We start from the raw sequence: 8,480 nt of genomic DNA on the forward strand, positions 1-8,480 counted from the left end.
GAAACGATAAATTGTCCAACATTTTGATAACGTTATGTTAGGGTTCAGCAGCTTTATAAAATTAATTAATGACGGTGATAACATTTGGTAATATATTACTGCCTTTAAATGATCTATGTTATGTAACGTTTAAATGAGGAATTAACGTTAAACCTCCAGCACCCCCACCACCAGCACTACTACTACTACTACAAGTATGACTACCACTGTAACAACTAGCCAAATGTTACTATGACTTTTACTATTGTATTTGTATTGGATATAAAAGTCCACAGTTCCCTGCTCGTCCTGCAGCTAAAAAGACATTTTGAAAGAGTGGAAGGCTCATTGCTGCTGCCGCAGCTGTCCAACCTTTATTTACAATCTGCTGAGTTTACAGTTCGTGCTGCACCGGCCCAGCGCAGCGGATATTATTGATGTGTCTATTTGCAAAACGGGAGCGGATTGGCGGTGGAGGTCAATTCCATTACACCTGGCCTGTGTAGTGTCAACATGCCTCAGCCTGAGGCAGACGCTCTGAGAGATTGTTTGGAGTTGAGATGAGAAAGGCTTGCTCTTTTGATCAGAACTCGCTGGACTGCAGAGAGATTGAGCTCATCACTTTGACCTGCATCCAGCTTCTTGGAAGAATGAGCACGGCTCAGATATTAGGTTGGACTTCTTTGACTGGCTTGTAAAGCATGCTCTTTTGTCATCACCACATTCACAGGCTGCTTCTTTGGTGTAGAAACATCAATGCACTGCAAAGCTACCTCAGATTAAACTTTGTTCAGGCAACTCTTTTTTGGGGGGGGGACCGCCTTAATGTCAATGCAGTGGTCCCATTAAAGTTAATGATGACTTACTCCGGATAACCCACAGAACCCACTGAGCAGTTTTAATAGGGATTACTTTATAATGAAGATATACTTTCAAACAGGCGCAGTCTTACACATTTTTTATGATGGCCTCAATTATTTGTCTTGAATTAATCAACACAAATTTTACCTTTTGTTTTTGTTTCGCTGTAATAATGCCCACTTGGGTGTCCTAATCACAGGAAAACACTCATTTGTATCATGGAAATCTGACTTATTTAAGCTTATAAGCAGATAATTGTCTGTGCATGACAGGGATGCACCGAATCCAGGATTTGGATTCGGCCGAATATTGGGCTTTTTGACGGGGTTCGGTTTCTGCCGAACCGTAGAATTTTTTGCACTATGCGCGCTACGCTGGTCGACATAATGACGCCGCCGTTGATTACGTGAAGGTGTTTATGTAGGTGGAGCGTTCAATGCAGTGGGCTGTGGGAAAGTGAAAATGGAACTCGTGAGCAGAAAAAGTGTAGTTTGGCAGTACTTTCCGTCAAAAGAAAGCCATTCAAGTCGAGCTACGTGTTTATTTCATTAATGTGTTTACTGTGTTAATGGACTGAGGATGGAAGTAGGATTCAGTATTCGGTTTCGGCTTCGGCAGAATCTTAACTAGTGGATTCGGTATTCGGCTGAACCCCAAAAATCTGGATTTGTGCATCCCTAGTGCATGATAAGGTTGTCAAAAGTATCGATAACATGTTTAAAACTATTGTTAATTATACATTTGATACTAGGATCGAAGTTTAAAATTCTGGTATTGTCACAACCTTAGCGCATGTACGGTCAATACTGACGGCCATTTGTTTTAGCAAAACCTGGTCCTCCCAGCAGAGAAACCAGAATGCAATGTCAGATTGAATAATGTTGTAATGAAATGGCCATTATACCTGAATAGCAGACTATAAAAGCCATGCTTCAGCTCTAAATGAATATACCTGAAGTGTTTTTCTCTATTTCAGAGTTTCAATTGAATAGTCTGATATCCAGGAAGTTAAATTTTGGTTTATTATCTAATCAAACGCTTTATGCATGTCATATCTGACGGTGCAATAGAATGTACCTCAGAGAGAAGCTTTTGTTTAAATGTTTTACATTTTAAATGGTCTAATCTCTTTCAGTTTTCTGTACAATAAAATCATTCAATTGGATTTCAACTCATCTAAGCCCAGACACATCTGGATCCAGTCTGTGTTTCAGAATTACCCAGAAGGCCTGCCGTGTTTTTTTGGCTGGTCAGAAGGAAATAGAGGAGGTAATGAGCCTTTACTTCAAACCCTATTACCCAGGAGTCTTTGCTGAGACCCAGCCCAACCATGCTTGGCTGCTGTACAGTTTGGTCAAACAGAGAATGATATATTATATATATATATTCCCTCTTTCCTCCCTTCTTCCTCTTTGGCTGGTTAAAACAACTCCTCTGAGAAGATGTAAGTAATTAATTTGGCAAGAAAATGAACTTAATGAGATAAAATGTTCAGAATCCTGAAGAGACTTTTATGACCTGTGTACGGCAGATTTAATGATATTAGTCTTTGATGTGTAAGTAAATGGGCGAAGAATGGAGAACAAAATATGCCCACCAATAGCATATTGATTGGAGAGGTTAGTGCGTACAGTATCTGTGTACGCATTCATAGAAATATTTTTCTGTTTTTTATTTTTGGTCTCTTGCCTGAATATCCAGTACAAATTTTGTTGCGTCACTGCTACTATTTCCTGTTGTCAAGTGCCAGTACACTGGCTTACTGGCCGTTTCTGTGATTGGAGCTAAAGCTTTGTGTGCCCTAGATAGTCTATGTTTATCCTGAGGTACTTGATGCAGAAGTCCCTCTTCATACATTTATTCAGAATTAATGCTGCACTCACACTTGAGTATTAGACAGTCACACTATCCTTTGGTAATCTAATTTTAGTTTGGATGAGTTTGTTTTACATCTACTATTAAGTTCCTCCATATTTTAGATAATTCTACAAAATTCTACAAACTTCTACAAAATTCTACAAACCTTCCTAATATGTAATGGCCAAAAAGAAGAATCTTAGTTACATACAATATGGTAGGATATGGTTGGCGTATTCAGGGTGTGATTTTCTGGGGGGAAGAAATGTATCTGCAATCTATCATTTTTTCTGCATTGAGTACTTTGAATACTTTAAGTACATTTTCCTGATGATACTAACATACTTTTACTTAAGTAACACTTTCAATGCAGGACTTTTACTGAACTTTTTTTACTTTTTACAGTATGGTATTAGTACTTTTACTGAACTTTTTTTACTTTTTACAGTATGGTATTAGTACTTTTACTTAAGTAAAGGATCTGAATACTTCTTCCACCACTGTAGATGGATGATGCTATATGACGCAGTGACTATGTCCTTCCTGACTATCCTGCCCACCTGTATACAACTACTACTCCACAGTATCATCACTAGCATTACTAGTATATAATAGGATTTCACCCAACAATGTCAAGAAGTGCAACAGACCAACAAAAGTAGAACATCCTGTGCAGACTATTCCTTTGTGTTATCTCATAGATGCTTGCGAGTTAAAGGCAGCTTGACCTGAACACTCCAAAGACAAAGTCACACCATTTCTATCTTTAGCACAACCATAAAGACATTAGCGATGCTCCAGTGACAGCCATTGCTTCTCTCACCAGCGCGGACTGAGCTTTATTACTCATCGAGGAGATAAAATGATTGTGCCCGTAGGCTGTGAAAGCTTATCGGTAATATTGTGTGTGAGTGCAGCATGTGCTTATGTGTGATCCACATTTATGGTGATCATCAGCTCACGTCAGTCAATCATTGATGAACAGTTCGGTTAATCTTTATTGTCAGACTCAAAGCCCGTTTAAACACACCACAAACAATGTACGATACATACATTAAAACTAAATTGTGAGATTAAACCTGATTAGTGACACTCGGTGGACATTAGGTGAAGTGCCCGTAATCCCAGTAATAACACATGGATTTCAGGAGTCATCAAGTCAGGTTTATTTCCAGAAAAGTCTTTCTGAAGTTGTACATATGTACAATCAGTATAGCAAGTTTTAAAAAACAAGATTATGTAAAATCATGTTACAGTTTATGTTTTAGCAAAACAATTGATACTGCAACCAATCAACACTGCTGCAAATCTACTTTGTACAACAAAATTAACATTTTATGGAAGTCAAGAAAGGACTGACCAAGAATGAGAGTAATTATTTAAGGGATAATGTAGAGCGAGCCCTTCAGTAGAAGGCTCTGAACGGCTCTTGTTCCAAAAGTGATTTTCCCCATTCAATATCTCCATCGACGTTTCATTAAATGCTTGTATAAAGAGTTTTAAGCCTGGAACCAAGCCAACCAGCTACGAGATGAATCGTGACCATAAAACATTTGATTTGGCGCAAAAGAACATTTTGGAAATGGCCTAAAAGGCAAAGGTACAAGACTGTGTACATAAACGATCATAGACTTCAATGGTAGCAGCTCGCTATAGCTGTTCGTGGGTTCATGGGTGCTGTAAACATTTCCATGGTAACAGCGAGCTCCACCAATCAGAGATGTCGCTGTTGTACATAAGATTGTGTAGTGTAGTTCTTCTCCATGACATTCCGTATAAAACATGTATTTCTTATAACAAGGTTGATATCATACAGACTTGTGGCTTCTACAGAGGCATAAACCTTCGTTTCACAATCTCGTGGTAAGTCTACCTTGTATGGTTTAGTGGCTAATAATCAAAATCCTTATGGAGAAAATAAATGGGATTTTTACTTCTGGAACACTGTTGAGCTCTATTAGTAGACTGCAGAATGCGGTGATTGACCAATCAGAATCAAGTATTCAACCAAGCCTTGAAATAAGTAAGTACATTCTAGATTCAACAAGTGAATACATTTTTTGTGTTATTTTTTTTGTATTTTAACCCAGCATGGTTTACATCCATGTTTGCAGTCTTCTTCTTCACCGCCTATATTATCTTGCAGTGTTATGGGTGCCTGCACAAAATAAACAAACCGGAGACCTACTCATAGAAAATTAGCTCCATAGTGCTCCTAGAGGTCAAAGCTTCTTAGCACCTTAAATGTGCTATCATCAGATGTAAAACATACTGTACATTACTGGTTTGCATTATCAAGTTCTGTAGTTTTCTATTTATTTTTTCTCCTTTTTTCCCCCTCTCCTTTTCCTTCCCCGTTTCCTCTTCTCTCCCAGAAGTGGGTCACCATCACATTGACTCCACTTCCAATCTCTCATTTGTGGAGTAGCTTGTAATTGCTCTTTAATCTCGACACCACTTGAGTAGCTATTTGAGAAGAAGCTGTGTGTGTGTGTGTGTGTGTGTGTGTGTGTGTGTGTGTGTTGTATGTTAAGTCCAAGCCATTTGAGACAGGCACCATTAATGGAAGGTAAATCCTCCTCCCCCCCAATGTCCAGGCCTTTTACTCTCTGATGGATAAGATGTGATCATCCGGAGGGCGAGGGCCAGCCGGTGAACAGGCTGTGGAAAGGGCAGCAACAGTAGGGTAAGACAGGATCAGCACAGAGGATGTTATCATTAAAGAGCATCAGGGGAAGGGTTTAAGCATCGCACAGAGCCTGTCTGCCTACATCTGATATCTGAGTTCAGATACGTTTACTGCTGCGAATGTGTCGCTTGGTGTAGAGAGAGAGGCAGGAACTTGTCATCAATTTCAGTCTGGGTCTTGAGGTCTTCTTCATTTCAGTAGTCATGGCTTCCATTTGGGACTTCTAAACTGCCTGTGTAGCTTTTAGGTCGATTGTAAGCAGTACTACTAACTAACTACTTTATTTTTCCATTCTCTGTAGTGTCATTCTCCGACACTGACATGAAGCCTGTTTCAAAGTAAGGACCCCTGTAGGAAATGCGTGCTAATTTATTATCAACAAGAATATATTGAGATAACAGTGGGAGTGAGGTAGAGTCTTTAATAACAGTGCCAGAGTTAATTGGCTGGCTGTTTTCAAAGTAGACCTAAAAGAGATAAAAGTAATGAGAGAATTGATAGATAAGGCCGGTCATTCGCTGCAGATACTGAGATGAGTAAATATAATAAGGGATGTGTGCAGAACGCACAATCCTGTAAAAGCCTATATTCAATCACCAATTAATGGAAACAAATTACACCATGTGGAGACAATCGGCATCACTACCATTGTAGTATTATTATATAATATTCTTTTTTGAATCATATGTCAATATGCTGCAGTTGCCTGCATGTCACACAACTAAATAACTACTCTAGTGTTTGTTGATTTATTTCGTTAATACCCCCATTTTGAATTTTTTTTTGTAATCATGTAAATGCTGTAAAGAAAGAAGAGGATGCAGATATTATTCTGATATAAAGTGTTTCTGTTAAAATAAATAAAATCATAGGATACCACCTCAACGACACAAGATAAGTCTAAAATTCATAGTCTTTGGAACAGATGGGACAGAAAACAAATAGAAACAGAAAGCACAAATAATCTCTTAAATAATTAAAGGGTAAATCAAAAGTAATAAGCTAAACTATTTGCTGACAAAACACACTTATTAGCTATTTATAAACAGCGTAGATTAGTTTTAATCGACAGTTGATGACTGCTATTAAGTATAGCACCTTATTCATTGAATTAGGGCCCTATAAAAATATTACAGTGTGAAATAGTTTTGGTGGCATAGTGCTTGTGCCATAAATGATCTGCTCACGCGCTTTCATTTCATGCACGAGCAGATCAGTTTCTTCTTCTGAAAATCTCTCCTTCCTGCTTAGCAAATCCGCCATCATAATAGCAATGTGCCAAGGTACAAACGTGCCTGGCTTTTAAAGGGAATGGGAGATGACACTCTGATTGGTTTGTTGCATGTTACGCCCAAAACACACCTATGAATTAATGAAGACACTAAGTACAATGCTTTTGAACCATGCGCCTGGCGTACGGACCCTTTTTTCCACCGTTAAACCAGCAAAAGTGGATTCGTACACGCCGTAAACGCACCTGTGCCAGGGGCTTCACGCCGTGTGCTTACATCGTTAAAATAGGGCCCATAGTGTTTAATGACTTTCTTTGACCAACTTTGGCTGACATATTGGTTTGCTTTTTGAAAGTTATTCATAAGTTGAAAAAAACAGTTCACGTAATATGGAATTAAAGGACTAGCTTGACATTTTGGGGAGAGGCTAGACCAGCAGATGATTAGCTTAGCATAGAGACTGGAAGCAGGGGGAACTCATCAGCTGTAATCCACATACAAATAGAAATGTAAAAACTACCAAGATGTGGTTTTACGGGGAGTTATGTGAGGTAACTTAATTCAGTGACATCGTGGAACTTTTTTGTCACCATGAAGTTGCCAGTCAACCAGCAGAGACTCCCGGAAGTCCTTGCTCCTGGCCACAAAGGATTGATATAGACATACAGATATGAGAATGTTTTCCATCATCTCATCTAATTTGGCAAGAAAGCGAATAAGCAGATTTCCCAAAATATCTATTCATTTGAACATGGCATATTGGAGTTTTGGGACATGTTTAGTTCTGATGCTCACACTAGTCTGCTGTTCGCCATGCAATTCTTGAAATTTTATATCAGAAATAAACATTCTCGATGCTTTGAGAGTCAATGCCCAAAGCTGACTTGTGTCCACAGTGTTTTATCTGGCGTGTGAAAAATCACAGATGTGTCGCGCCTCATCTCGCTGCACGGTCAAACGCGATTGACCCTATTGTCGTTTAAAAACGTCCTCCAGGGAGGAAGAGGAGGACGGAACAATAGGAAGCCATGATGGGAAGTAATTATACACACGACAGCTTACTACATCTTTGTTTACCCTTTTCAATTAGAGTCTCTCTTCCTCACACTTTTACCATTTTGTGTGTGTGTGTGAAGTGTGTGTGTGTGTGTGTGTGTGTGTGTGTGTGTGTGTGTGTGTGTGTGTGTGTGTGTGTGTGTGTGTGTGTGTGTGTGTAACAGTGATTGATAGTGGATGGGAAATTGAAGGTAATGAGGCTTGGAAAGAGATGAAGTGTAACAAATTGGTATGGATGGAAAAGAGAAGAAAGAAGAAGATGTTTGATCTTTTCCTGCTTATAAATAATAGAAGTGGAATGTTGTCCTTTTGGCTATCAGGAGATTCAAATAATGTTGTGGTGACTTATTGGCTGATGGAGACTTAATGTTTGTGTTACAGTTCATTTGTGTTGACTGAAGACTCAAGCGATAATACATGAAGAAAAACGTCAGTGGCTACTTCTGTATCTGACATTTTCATTTCCCCTGTGATTTCCTTTTTGACACGAAATAGCTGAAAGCGGAAATCCCACATCCAATGTCTGTGTTGGTAGACAAACCTTGTGTGTGTGTGCTCTCTAATAATAGCCCTCTTGCATCCAGCAGTTTTCGCTAACATTTGGTTTGACATATTTTAGCATGTGTGTGCCTGTCACTCAGCCGGCCAGCGGGGAATAGGATGGAGTGCAGGATCCATCTGGTTTCAGTCGATGCATGGAATGAATCAAAATTCACATCGTTACCCGAAAAATTGCCTGCATCTCACTTGGAGGGGGACGCCATCCTGGGACCGGAATTTTTTAATCAAGACCCAAGCTCCCCTCC

This window comes from Perca flavescens, chromosome 5 (assembly GCF_004354835.1).
Source record: "Perca flavescens isolate YP-PL-M2 chromosome 5, PFLA_1.0, whole genome shotgun sequence".
Taxonomy (NCBI): Eukaryota; Metazoa; Chordata; class Actinopteri; order Perciformes; family Percidae; genus Perca; species Perca flavescens.